This window comes from Chiloscyllium punctatum, chromosome 31, assembly GCF_047496795.1.
Source record: "Chiloscyllium punctatum isolate Juve2018m chromosome 31, sChiPun1.3, whole genome shotgun sequence".
Lineage (NCBI taxonomy): Eukaryota > Metazoa > Chordata > Chondrichthyes > Orectolobiformes > Hemiscylliidae > Chiloscyllium > Chiloscyllium punctatum.
The window spans coordinates 1,769,964-1,784,258 of NC_092769.1; positions in this window are offsets into that span (position 1 = coordinate 1,769,964).

The following is a 14,295-nucleotide window of genomic DNA, read 5'->3' on the forward strand; positions in this document are numbered from 1 at the left end:
CTGAGGAATTCAGTTCAGTTTTTTTTTAAATGGTTCTTTAGTATATTGATGAAGGCAGTGCAGATGATGTGGTTTACATGGACTTCAATAAGTCCTTAAACAAGATCCAACATGGAAGGCTGGTCCAAAAGGACTGGGTTCCAAGGCAAGTTGGCAAATTGGATGCAAAATTGGTGGATAGAATACTTTCACCGGGTGTACCACAGAGATCTGTGCAGGAACCATTGAACATTAATAACTCGGATGTGAAAGCAGAAGGTATCATTAGTCGGTTTGCAGATGACATGAAAGGTGAGGGTGTTGTTCACAGTGAGGAGGATGGTCTCCGTCTGCAGTCCGATGTCGATAGGATGATAATCTAAGCAGAGTTTAGTTCTGATCGAAGTGAGGTAATACTCTGTGGGAGGTACGATAAGCGAAGTACAGACATAATAAACGGTAGGTCCTTGCGGAGTACTGAGGAATACAGGGACCTTGGTGGACAAGTCCATCGATCCCTGAAGGTGTCAGCACAGGGAGACAGGGTGGGAAAGGCACCTCAACTGGGAGTGGGAGAGGGACCCATATCCTGGTGGGGTGAATTGCTCGAGCTGCTTGAGAGGATATAACCCAGTCTGGCAGGGGGTTGGACCTTAAATAAACGTAAGGCCAGAAAGAAGATTGAGGTTGGTGCACGAGTTAAAGACAACAATTTCAGCAGACAAGGCAGGCAAGAACATAGCAGGGAATGGGGGAGGGGGAACTGATGATTAAAGAGCATTTATTTCAATGCAAGGGGCCTGACAGCTAAGGAAGATGAACTCAGGGCATGGATTGGAACATGGGACTGGGATATTATAGTTATTACAGAAACACAGCTGAGGGAGGGGCAGGACTGGCAGTTCATTGTTTCAAGGTAGAGATGCGACAGGAAGCATCGAAGGGGAGGCAAGAGAGGACGCGTGGTGGTGGGTTTTGATTGCATGATTCATCACAGCAGTACTTAGAGAGGATATTCCTGTGGGATCGCCCAGTGAAGCTATGTTAGTGGAACAGAGAAATAAGAACGGGTTATCATTCTGAAACGATTGGACTGCTGACCCCGAAAATCTGTGGCAGACTGTGGAACAAATATGTCGGAACATCTTAAATATCAACCATAATAATAGGGCTGTTATGGCACGGTTTTTGAACTTTCCAAACCTAGACTGGGACTGCCAGTGTTCAGTGTTTAAGGGAGGAATTTGGTAATTGTGTTCCAGAAAACTCCCAATCAATATGTAAATAGCCTGAAAAGACAAAGGGGCAAAACCTGACCTCCCCTTGGGAATTAAGGTAGGGAAAGGGACTGAGGTGTGAGTGGGAAAGCATTTTGCCAAAGTGACCACAGTTCTAGTAGTTTGAAAACAGCTTTGGAAAAGGACAGGCCTGGTCCACAAGTGCAAGGTATAAAATGGAGCCTGACCAATCTTGATCGTATGAGCCAGGAACTTTCAAAATGTGACTGGGGAAGGGAATTATTTACAGGGAAAGGGAAGTTTGGCAAGTGAGAATATTTTAAAAGTGAGATAAACTGATCGATCAGCACCAGTATTTTCCTGTTTGTGTGCAGGTCAATGCTGACAGCATTCGGAAACACTGGCTGTCCATTGAGGGTCTTGTCAAGGAAAAGGGGGCACATGTCAGGTATAGCCAGCTGTATCAAGGGGATCCCTGAGGATATACAGGGGCTGTTGGAATACACTTTGGGTGGAAAACAGGAATGGAGAAAGGCTAAATGAAATAGCCTCAGCAGAGAAGGAAAGGGGAATCCAAAAGTGATTGTATCAGTATATTAAGAGTGTATAAGTAACTCAGGACAAAATAGTGTCCATTAAAGATCAATGAGGCCATCGATGTGTGGAACTGCAGGATATTTGCTAAGATCCTAAACAATTTTTTCATTCCAGAACTTACTGTGGAGAAAGACTGGGGAACTCAGGGAACAGGAGTAATACATGAGACCACAATTGGAGTTCTCTGCAATTCCAGTCTCTCTGCTACAGGAAGGATGTTGTCAAACTTGAAAGGGCTCAGAAAAGATTAACAAGGTATTGCCCGGGTTGTTGGTGAATAATCTGGGGTTACTGTCACTGGAGAATCGGAGACTGAGGGGTGACCTTACAGAGGTTTAATAAACATGGGGGCCATGGAGAGGGTAAGCATTCAAGGCCTTTTCCCAGAAGTTGGGGAGTCCAAAACTAGAGGGCATAAGTTTAAGGTTAGAGGTGAATGGTTTACAGAGGGACTGAAGGGACAGCTTCTTCACACACATGGTGATGGGTGTATGGAATGAGCTGAAAGAGAAAGTAATGTAGACTGACACAATTACAACATTTAAAAGTTATCTGGATGGGCATCTGAATCGTGAGGGTGTAGACGTATATGGGCCAAATGCTGGAAAAGGGAATGGATTTATTCAGATCTTCTGGTAAGCCTGCACGAGTTGGGGACTGAAGGGTCTGTTTCTATGCTGTATATCTCTATGACTTGAAAAGAGTGCATGTTATAAAAGAGGTGGTGCTGGAGGTTTTAAAACACAAAGCCATGGCAAGTTCCAGAACCCGATTAAATGCATCACAAGGGTAGAGCTTATACAATTAATGTTAAGGCTTCGGTTAGTGTTTTAGTGCAGAGGGACCTCCGGGTTCAGGTAGATAATCCTTGAAGTTTGCATCACAGGATGGATAAAACAGTGCTTGGCATGATTGACTATTGCTCAGTCCATTGAGTGTAGGATTTGGGACGTCATGTTGAGATTGTACAGATATTGGTGAGGCCTCTTCTGCAACACTCTGTCCAGATCTGGTCGCCCAGTTATAGGGAGAATATTATTAAGCTGCAGGGGGTTCAGAAGAGATTTACCAGGATGTTGCTGGGTATGGAAGGATTGAGTTCTGAAAAATGGCTGGATAGGCTGAGTCTTTTTTCACTGGAGCCTGGACGTTGAGACATGATGCTATAAAGATTTATGGAAAAAAAATGAGGTACATAGATCAATTTAATGGTAGTTGCCTTTTCCTCAGGATGGGGGAGTCTCAAGAGGAGGGGCCACATTTTTAAGGTTAGAGGGGAGAGGTGTTCAAAAAAAAAGATATGGGGCAATTTGCTACACAGAAGATGGTTTGAGTGTGGAATGAACTTCCTGAGAAAAGGGTTGATGTGGGTACAATTACAACATTTAAAAGATATTTGGATAAACAGGTGAATAGGGAAGAGTTGGAGTGATTTGGGCCAGCAACAGGCAGCTGGGAAGAGTTTAGTTTTAGATTATGGTGAGTATCAACTGAAGGGTCAGTTTCCATGCTGTATGGCGTTATGACAAGAATATGGTTTGATTCCATTATTGAAGAAAGGATCAGGGCTGGGTCCACTGATGTGCATCATCGACATAAACAATTTGGTTGAAAATATAGGAGTGATTGTGCGAAAGTTTGTTGATGATCAATTGAATGGTGTCGTGGGCAGTAAATACGGTTATCAAAGGGGATACTGACCAACTGGGCCAGTGGACCAAGGAATGAAAGATGGAGTTTAATTCAGCTGTTGGATTTTGTTAAGACAAACCAGGGAGGACTAATACAGTTAATGGAAGGGCTCTGGCCAGAGTTGTTGACCAGAGAGAGAAAGAGAGAGAGAGAGAGAGAGAGAGAGAGAGAGAGAGAGAGAGAGAAAGACCAGGGGGTGCCAGTTACATTGTTCCTCGGAAATGGCATCACAGGTGGACAGGGTGGGGAAAGCGACATTTGGCACATTTGCCGACATTGGCCAGCACTTTGTTACATACGTTGGAGATATTTGTAACATTGTCCTAAATATTTCACTTGGGCAGAGGAGGCCAAGGGGTGACTCTAAGAATGGTGAATAACCAAGGGTAGGTGAGTCCAAAACTAGAGGGTATAAACAGGAGGTGAGAGAGCAAGGATTTAAAGAGGGAGCTGAGGGGGAACATCATCCACAGAGGATGGTGCATAGACGGAATAGACTGCCTCAGGCACATGGGAGAAACAAGAACAATTACAGCATGGAAAAGACATTTGAGCAGGTACATGGAGAGGAGAAGGTTTGAAGAGCTAAGGGCCAAAGGCAGGCAAATGAGACTCATTCAGTTTAGGTAACATGGGCTGCATTGAGGAGTTGGACCACAGGTTCTGTTTCCGTGCTGTATCACTCTGTATCCAGTTAAAGAGGATTAGTGTACCATAATAAGGCATGTTGTAGACACTGAAGCAAGTTACAGCGATGGGGATGGTAGTCTGGAATGCAGTACATTTCAAATATGTGGAGGGACTATCGGGAATGGAGCAGGTTACAGGGATAACTACTGTTATAGGAGTTAAAAATGACTGAAGACACTGGTGCACAAGCCATGCCACAGATACAGTGTTGCAGAGTAATGAGTCTTAGTACAGTGTTGGAGGGAGAACGCAGAACAGAAATATCCCAGGCAGCATTCACAAACTCTCGTCGGAGACCTACTCTCCCGTCTGTTGTACTGATGCTCACTAAGACAAAACAGGACTGAATTGATAACTATGAACTCCCGATGCTGTCTCAGTGCAACATAAGTTAAAGTAGACGTGGTGATTGAGCATGGGGTGTAACTGTACTGTACTGTGCTCCCCCTCCAGCACTGTATCTATGTCATGTCTTGTTAGCGATGTTTGGAGCCCTCTCATTGCTCTCTGCTCTGTGCACTATGAGTGATCTTACCTCACTGCAGGATTTATTGAAGGCTCCAGATCTCCCTTCCCTTTGTCTCTCTGGCTGACCAACCATCTTCAATGAGGTGATGGATGAGACACACAGCAGTTGGGAAGTCTATTGAGTCAGTAACTTCTTGAGTACCTACAGGAGACAGAGAGATAGACAGAATGGGAAATTAGACTGATGCAGTGAGGGTTACACAAGGAGAATGGAAATGAGCCCAAACAGATATCTGGAAAATCCCAAACTCCATCCCAGGCCGGTGCTGTTGCGTCTCTCTGGAGTGGAGAATTCTGTTAGCTCAGGATCTAGAGTAGCTGCAAGAGTGAGAGACGCTGACAGAGGCAGCAATTAGACCCACACAGTGAGGGATACCACATGGAGAGAGACTAAGTGATATCACTGGATTGCTGGAAGACTTCAGGATCACACAGTCATGTTAGAAGAATGGGTTTAGCTTCATGTATCAGTGCTCAGGGATTAGCAACCAGTGAGCAGGTGAAGTGATGGTGTAATAACATTATTGTTAGGATATTTGTCCAAAACCTCAGCTAATGTTCAGGAGAGGCAGGTTTGAATCCCACCATAACATATGGTGGAATTTAAAATCAATAATTTTAAAAATAGCAATGAACAACCGATAAACAAATATGAAACCATTGCTGATGTACAAAAATCACAATCCCTTCGATTAGATTCCCTACAGTGTGGAAACAGGCCTTTCGACACAAGAGTAGCCCACTCAGACCCATCTCCCTCGACCTAACACTATGGGCAATTTAGCATGGCCAATTCGCCTGACCTGCGCGTCCTTGGACTGTGAGAGGAAACCGGAGCATCCAGAGGCAATTCACGTTGACACGTGGAGAATGTGCAAACTCCACACAGTCACCCGCGGCTGGAATCGAACCTGGGACCCTGGTGCTGTGAGGCAGGAGTGCTAATCACTGAGCCACCGTGCCACCCACTTGCCCTTTCAACAACGAGATCTGATCATCCTCACGTGGTCTGCATGACATACCCACAGCAAAGTGTTTGCCTCTCAATGGTCCTCTGAAATGGCCAAGCAAGCTACTCAGCTCACGGGCAGCTAGGGATAGGCAATAAAGGCTAGTCAGCCAGAGACACCCACATCCCCTACCTGATTTATAAAAAAATCCAATAGGATGGTCCCACTGGAACCGTGATGGGACCAGTGTCCTGGCCAATCATGACAGTAGGTTTATGGACAGGGCTTTAAACTGTCAGAGAGGATGCAGGGACAGGGTCCAGGTGAAAGGAGCTTTACAAATTCAAAGAGAAAAGGTGAAGCATCGGAACAGTATGGGGATGTGACTGAAGGTAATTAAAAAGGAACACGATGGGACAGCGATTAACTAAAACTGTACTTCAGTGAATAGGTTTGTGACAGGAAATTGTGGGAGAGTAAATTATGTTTTTTTTTCAATGGACGACGTCTTATCAATAAGGTAGATGGATTTGTGACACTGAGATAAAAGAGGTTTAGATAACAGAGAGACATTGTTACAGGGTGAACAAAAGGTGGACATAAATATTCAATGGATCACAACCTTGCGGAAACTCAGGCAAAATGGGAAACACTAACAATAATGGATAACAAAGGCATCACAGAGAAAGCATTTGGTCTCAGATCATGAAGTAGAATCAGTCTGAATGCAAATTCTGGCTACTACTTGCCAAGGACACAAGCAGCAGAATAGTTTTAGCCACCAAAAAGCATTCCGTTGCTCATCACTGCATTGCACAGGAACTCATTGGAATTTTTTAACAAACACATTGTGATAATTTTGGGAAACATCAATATTAAAAATGTGGGACAGTCACACTGGCAAGAGTGATATTGGAAGAGGAGTTCAGAGAATTAGTTTTCAGTGTTTCTTTGATTAACAAATTGTGCAACTGGCAAGGGACGTAACTATCTCAGAGCGACCATTGTGTGATGAAACTTCGTGAATGAGTAATGTCACCTGGAGAGATCCTCTGTGAAATTGTGATAAAGTGCAGTTTAAAGAAATATAAAGTTTTAAAGTGAATCACAGAAAGGACAAGCTACAAGCAGAAACAAAAATAACCAATGACATGAGTTGGAGAGGAGAACAGACCAAGGTAAATAGGCTAAACAGACTGAAATATGTGTCTGTCAATGAACAGTGGAAAACATTAGAAGGAGCAGTGTAAAACACTCAACAAAAGGACATTCCATTGAAACAGACAAATCCTTACCAAGAAATCCCCATCGGTCCCTCACTCAAGTAAAAAGGATCATATCAGATTATCGGGCTTAGAGGATCACCAAAAAGTACTTAAAATCCTGAAGTGGGAGAAAGTTTTACAAGTAAGTTTTAAAGGGATTGCAAAGAGTCTGCTCGCAGGAGGAGGTCAGATGGAAGAGGGAATAATTGTCAAGGTTTTATGTCACAAAAGGAACTGGGAGAGCTGAAGGTGTTGGAGGTGGTGAGAGTGTTACAGAGAGTGGTCAGGGTCTGAACGGTGTAACAAAGCAGGTACGGATTGCTGCAGCTGGAGGGGTTTACAGAGGTAGGGAGGGACATATGTATTTTTATTTATTCATTCATGGGATGAGGATGTCACTGATTGGACCAACATTTTTTGCCCCACTGCTAATTACCCAGAGTATAGCACAGAGTCAGCCATATTGCTGTGGGTCTGGTGTCACGTGCAGGCCAGACCAGGTTAGAATGTCAGATGTCCTTCCCTAAAGGAAGTAAGTGACGAGAGGAGTTCTTCCTCTTGATCAACAATGTTTTTATGGTGGCCCCACCAATGTCCTGTACAGCCACAACATGACATCCCAACTTCTACTCTCAATGCTCTACCCAAAGAAGGTAACCACCCCAAACGCCTGCTTCACCAACCTGTCTACCTGTGACACCACTTACAAAGAACTGTGTACCTGCATCCCTGGGTCTCTGACTGACAACACTACCCAGGGCCCGAACATTAACTGTACAAACCCACCCTGGTTTGTTTCACCAAAATGGAACACCTCACCTTTATCTAATTAAACTCCATCTGCTATTCTTCAGCCCACTATCCCAGTGTACTATTTGAACTGTTGTATCACAGATAACTTTCTTCACTGTCCACTTTACCAACAATTTCAGTGTCACTCAAAAAAGTTACTTCCCACAAAACCAATATTCCCATCCGAACCATTTATCCAAATGACAAACAACAGGGGACCCACTCCACCGCTGGTCACATGTCTCCAGTCAGAAAGGCAACATGTCTCCCATCACCCTCTGTCTCCTACCATCAAGCCCAATTTTGTATCCAGTTGACTCGCTCCTCCTGAATACCATATCCTTTTACATTGATCTGAGCTTATTACCCAGTTTACCATACAGAACGTAGAACACAGAACAGTACAGCACAAGACGCTTCGGCCATGATGCCATGCCCATCTTTTACCTGACTGGAAGATCAAACTAACTTACATACCCTTCATTTTGCCGATCCAAGAGTCTGTTAAAGTGTCCCATTACACCCACCCACCACTCTCTGTGTAAAGAACCTCCATCTGAGATCTCCCCTTACCCATCCTCCAATCACCTTACAATTATGCCCCCTTGTACCATGTATGCCATGGGATAAAGACGTCTATCACTGTTCACTCTTTCTTTGCCTCACACCATCTTGTTCACCTCTACCAAATCACACCACACTCTTCTTCACTCCAATGAGAAAAGCCTTAGCTCCCTCAACCTTTCTTCATAAGACATGCCCTCCAGTCCAGGTAGCATCCTGGTAAATCTCCTCTTTACCCTCTATAAAGCTTCCACATCCTTCCGATAATGAAGGGATCAAAACTGAACACAATATTCTAATTGGGATCGAAACAGGACTGTACAGAGCTGCAGCATAACCTCATGCCTTTAAAACTCAATCCCCCAGCTAATGAAAGCCAATACAACATATTCTTTCTTAACAACACTATAAGTTTGGTGGCAAATTTGATGGATCTCTGGTCATGAAATCCAAGATCCATCTGTTCCTCCCCACTATTCAGTATTCTGCCTTTACCCCTGTATTCTGCATTCAAGTCTCACCTTCCAGAATACATCACTTCACACTTTTCCAGATTTGACTTCATCTGCCACTTCTCTGGCCAGCTCTACATCCTGTCAATGTCCCATTGCAACCTCCAGCAGACATCCACACTATTCACCACTCCACCCACCTTCATGTCATTGGCAAACCTACTTACCCACTCTTCCACTCACACATCCAAGTCATTCATAAAATCACTAAGAGCAGAGATTTTTTGACCTCTCCCTGCAGAAAACCACTGGTCACTGAGCTCCAGGCTGAATGATTTCCATCTGTCATCGCCCTCTGTCTTCTAAGGACCAGGATTTCTGTATCCAGACAGGCAGGTTTCCCTGTCTCCCACGCTCTGTACTTTCTCAATGAGCCATAAATGTGTTTTGTCACATTCTCAAAGGATTCAATAAGATTTGTGAGGCATGACCTGTCCCTTACAAAGTCATGATGACTTCCTCTAATCAAACTATGGTTTTCCAAGGAATCATAAATCCTGTCTCCCAGAGTCCTCTCCAATAATCTGCACATCACAGACAGAAGACTGACAGGTCTGTGATTCCCAGGATTATCTCTATTCCCTTTCTTGAACAACGCATGGCTGATTCACCTAACCTGCACATCTTTGGGCTGTGGGGGGAAACCGGAGCACCCGTCGGAAACTCACACAGACATGGAGAGAATGTGCAAACTCCACGCAGACAGTCGCATGGGGCTGGAATTGAAATCGTGTCCCTGGTGCTGTGAGGCAGCAGTGCTAACCACTGAGCCACCGTGCTGGCCCATGTAACTCTCTAGAGCCCTGCTTCTGATCCTTGGTTCCTCAAGCTTAAATTAGCTTCCTTCTTCCTCTTGACTAGATGTTCTCCATCCCCTGGAACCATGTCAAATGCTTTGCTGTAGACAACGCTGACTGCGCTGCCTTCATTTATCGCTTGGTCAACTCCTCGAAGAGTCAATCCAGTTTGTGAAACACGGTTTCCCACTCACAAAGCCATGCTGACTATCTCTAATCAGCCCTTGCCTTTCCAAATATATGTAACTCCTTTCTCTCAGAATCTCCTCCAACAACTTACCTAGCACTGGGCTCACTGGGCTGTGATTTCCTGGCTACTCACTGCAGACCTTAAGTGATGGAACAGCATTAGCCACCCTCCAGTCTTCCGGTAGCTCATTGTGTGTATTGATAAAATAAATATATGTTAGGAACACTGCAATCTCTTCCCCAGATTCCCAAAATATTCTAGGATCGACCTAATAAGCGACTGAGGATTGATCTACCTTTATTTGTTTTCAGATTCCAACACTTTTTTTTCCTTTGTTGAGGATTCTTTCCAAGACATCACTATTTATTTCCCCAACTTCCTGAGCTTCCATGTCTTTCTCCACAGTAAATTCTGACAACACTATTTTGTCTAATATCTCACCCACCTCCGGACAGTTAAGGTGCCCTATTCTTTACCAAATTACTCTTTAGCCCTTATTGAAACTTGTATAAAGTTTTCTGAAAATTCAAATAAATCGTATCTTCAGTCCAACCACTCCTACACCCGTATCTACTCTGCCATTTATATTCACAACAATAAAAATAAAATCCAACAGGCTCAAAAACACATCCTCTTTTTTATTAAAAGTGTTTCTAAGGGTCCAGTTGTTGTTCATTGACATATCCTTTCAAACATATTTCAGCTCCTGACCTACTATAGGCTAACACTGTTTGGTTTCAGACTGGCAGCAGAAAGGGTTATGGGAGTTCATGTTTATCTGAAAAAGGTAGCTTACAGTTTCAACAGGTAATAGATGTTTTGGAAATAAGCAGGGTCGTGGGGACTGAAGGACATTATGGAGATAGGGAGTGATGTAGGGACTGTATGAGATTATGGACACAGAGAGTGCAGTGGTGACTGAAGAACATTATGGAGATAGGGAGTGATGTGGGGCCTGAAAGGGGCCAAAGAGACCTGCAGGGCTGTTGGGCCTAAAGGAGGTTGTACAGATCAAGAGGATCATGGGGATTGAAGGAGGTTACTCTGAACGGGAGGGTCATTGGGTCAGGATGAGATTATGGAGATAGGGAGGGTCGTGGGGCCTTTTGGAGGTTATGGAGTTAGGGAGGTTTGTGGGGAATGATTCAGGTTACATGGATAGGAAGAGTCGTGGGGACTGAAGGAGTTTATGGAGAGAGGGAGGGCTGTGGGGACTGAAGGAGGTTATATAGATAGTAAGTTTATAGAGAAGCACAGGAAAGAAGAGCAGGTATTGGCCATTTGACCACAGAGTCGGTCCCACCATTCAATATGATCACGACTGATCATTTAACCCAGTACAGTATTCCTGCTTTCACACCTTACTCTGATATTATAGTGACTACTGGCATTTAGTGATACAGTGGGCTGTAGTAACTGGGACGGGGGTATGGGGGGTGGTGGTGTCGTACAGAGATAGGGAGGGTTGTGGAAGCTGGGACAGGTGACAGATACAGGGTGGGTTTTAGGAATGGAAGGACTTTACAGGGATTTGGAGGAATGCGGCGATGGGACGTGGTAACAATCACAGGGAGGATTTTGGGAGCTCGATCTGAGACGGGTCCAGCTGAGAACAGAAGTGAGTCAAACAGTCAGGGCAGGCAGGGACAAGGTAGGACTAATAAATTAAACTGCATTTATTTCAATGCAAGGGGCCTAACAGGGAAGGCAGATTAACTCAGGGCATGTTTAGGAACATGGGACTGGGATCTCATAGCAATTACAGAAACATGGCTCAGGGATGGGCAGGACTGGCAGCTTAATGTTCCCGGATACAAATGCTACAGGAAGGATAGAAAGGGAGGCAAGAGAGGAGGGGGAGTGACATTTTTGATAAGGGATAGCATTACAGCTGTGCTGAGGGAGGATATTCCCAGAAATACATCAGGGAAGTTATTTGGTGGAACTGAGAAATAAGAAAGGGATGATCACCTTATTAGGATTGTATTATAGACCCCACAGTAGTCAAAGGGAAATTGCCAAACAAACTTGTAAGGAGATCTCAGTTATCTGTAAGAATAATAGGGTAGATATGGTAGGGGATTTTAACTTTCCAAACATTGACTGGGACTGCCACAGTGTAAAGGTTTAGATGGAGAGGAATTTGTTAAGTGTGTACAAGACAATTTTCTGATTCAGTATGTGGGTGTATCAACTAGAGAAGGTGCAAAACTTGACCTAAACTGAGGAAATAAGGCAGGGCAGGTAATAAGGGGTCAGTGGGGGAGCACTTTGGGACCAGCGACCATAATTCTATTCATTTTAAAATAGTGATGGAAAAGGATAGACCAGATCTAAAAGTTGAAGTTCTAAATTGGATAAAGGCCCATTTTGACGTATTAGGCAAGAACTTTTGAAAGCTGATTGGAGGCAGATGTTCGCAGGTAAAGGGACGGATGGAAAATGGGAAGCCTTCAGAAGTGAGATAATGAGAATCCAGAGAAAGCATATTCCTGTCAGGGTGAAAGGGAATGCTGGTAGGTATAGCGAATTCTGGATGACTAAAGAAATTGAGGGTTTGGTTCAGAAAAAGAAGGAAGCACATGTCGGGTATAGACAGGATAGATCGAGTGAGTCCTTAGAGTATAAAGGAAGTTGGAGTATACTAAAGAGGTAAATCAGGAGGGCAAAAAGGGGACATGAGATAGCTTTGGCAAATAGAAGTAAAGAGAATCCAAAGGGTTTTTACAAATATATTAAGGACAAAGGGTAACTAGGGAGAGAATAGGGCCCCTGAAAGGTCAGCAAGGCGGCCTTTGAGTGGAGCCACAGAAAATGGGAGAGACACTAAATTAATATTTTGCATCAGTATTTACTGTGGAAAAGGATATGAAAGATATAGACTGTAGGGAAATCGATGGTGACATCTTGCAAAATGTTCAGATACAGAGGAAGAAGTGCTGGATGTCTTGGAACGGTTAAAGGTGGATAACCCCCCAGGACCTGATCAGGTGTACCCGAGAGATCTGTGGGAAGCTGGAGAAGTGATTACTGGGCCTCTTGCTGAGATATTTGTATCATCAATAATCACAGGTGAGGTGCCGGAAGACTGGAGGTTGGCTAACGTGGTGCCACTGTTTAAGAAGGGTGGTAAGGACAAGCCAGGGAACTATAGACCGGTCAGCCTGACCTCAGTGGTGGGCAGGTTGTTGGAGGGAATCCTGAGGGACAAGATGTACATGTAGTTGGAAAGGCAAGGACTGATTATGGATAGTCAACATGGCTTTGTGCGTGGGAAATCATGTCCCACACACTCGAGTGAGTTTTTTGAAGAAGTAGCAAAGAAGATTGATGAGGGCAGAGTGATAGATGTGATCTATATGGACTTCAGTAAGGCATTCGACAAGGTTCCCCATGGGAGACTGATTAGCAAGGTTAGATCTCATGGAATACAGGGAAAACTAGCCATTTGGATACAGAACTGGCTCAAAAGTAAAAGACAGAGAGTGGTGGTGGAGGGTTGTTTTTCAGACTGGAGGCCTGTGACCAGTGGAGTGTCACAAGGATCAGTGCTGGGCCCTCTACTTTTTGCCATTTATATAAATGATTTGGATGAGAGCATAAGAGGTACAGTTTGCAGATGACACCAAAATTGGAGGTGTAGTGGACAGCGAAGAGGGTTACAACAGGATCTGGACCAGACGGGACAATGGGCTAACTGGCAGATGGAGTTTAATTCAGATAAATGCGAGGTGCTGCATTTTCGAAAAGCAAATCTTTGCAGGACTTATACACGTAATGGTAAGGTCCTAGGGAGTGTTGTTGAACAAAGAGACCTTGGAGTGCAGATTCATAGCTCCTTGAAAGTGGAATCGCAGATAGATAAGAGTGAAGGCGGCGTTTGGTATGCATTCCTTTATTGGTCAGAGTATTGAGTCCAGGAGTTGGGAGGTCATGTTGCGGCTGTACAGCACATTGATTAGGCCACTGTTGGAATATTTTGTGCAATTCTGGTCTCCTTCCTATCAGAAAAATTTTGTGACACTTGAAAGGGTTCAGAAAAGATTTACAAGAATGTTGCCAAGGTTGGAGGATTTGAGCTACAGGGAGAGGCTGAACAGGCTGGGGCTGTGGCGTCGGAGGCTGAGGGGTGACCTTACAGAGGTTTACAAAATTATGAGGGACATGGATAGGATAAACAGACAAAGTCTTTTCCCTGGGCTCGGGGAGTCCAGAACTAGAAGATATAGGTTTAGGGTGAGAGGGGAAAGATAAAAGGGACAACTTTTTCAAGCAGAGGGTGGTACATGTATGGAACCAGCTGCCAGAGGATGTGGTGGAGGCTGATACAACTGCAATATTTAAGAGGCATTTGGATGGGTATAGGAATGGGAAGGGTGTGGAGGGATATGGGCCGGGTGCTGGCCTGTGGGACTAGATTGGGTTGGGATATCTGGTCGGCATTGACAGGTTGGACCGAAGGGTCTGTTTCCGTGCTGTACACCTCTATGACTCCATCATT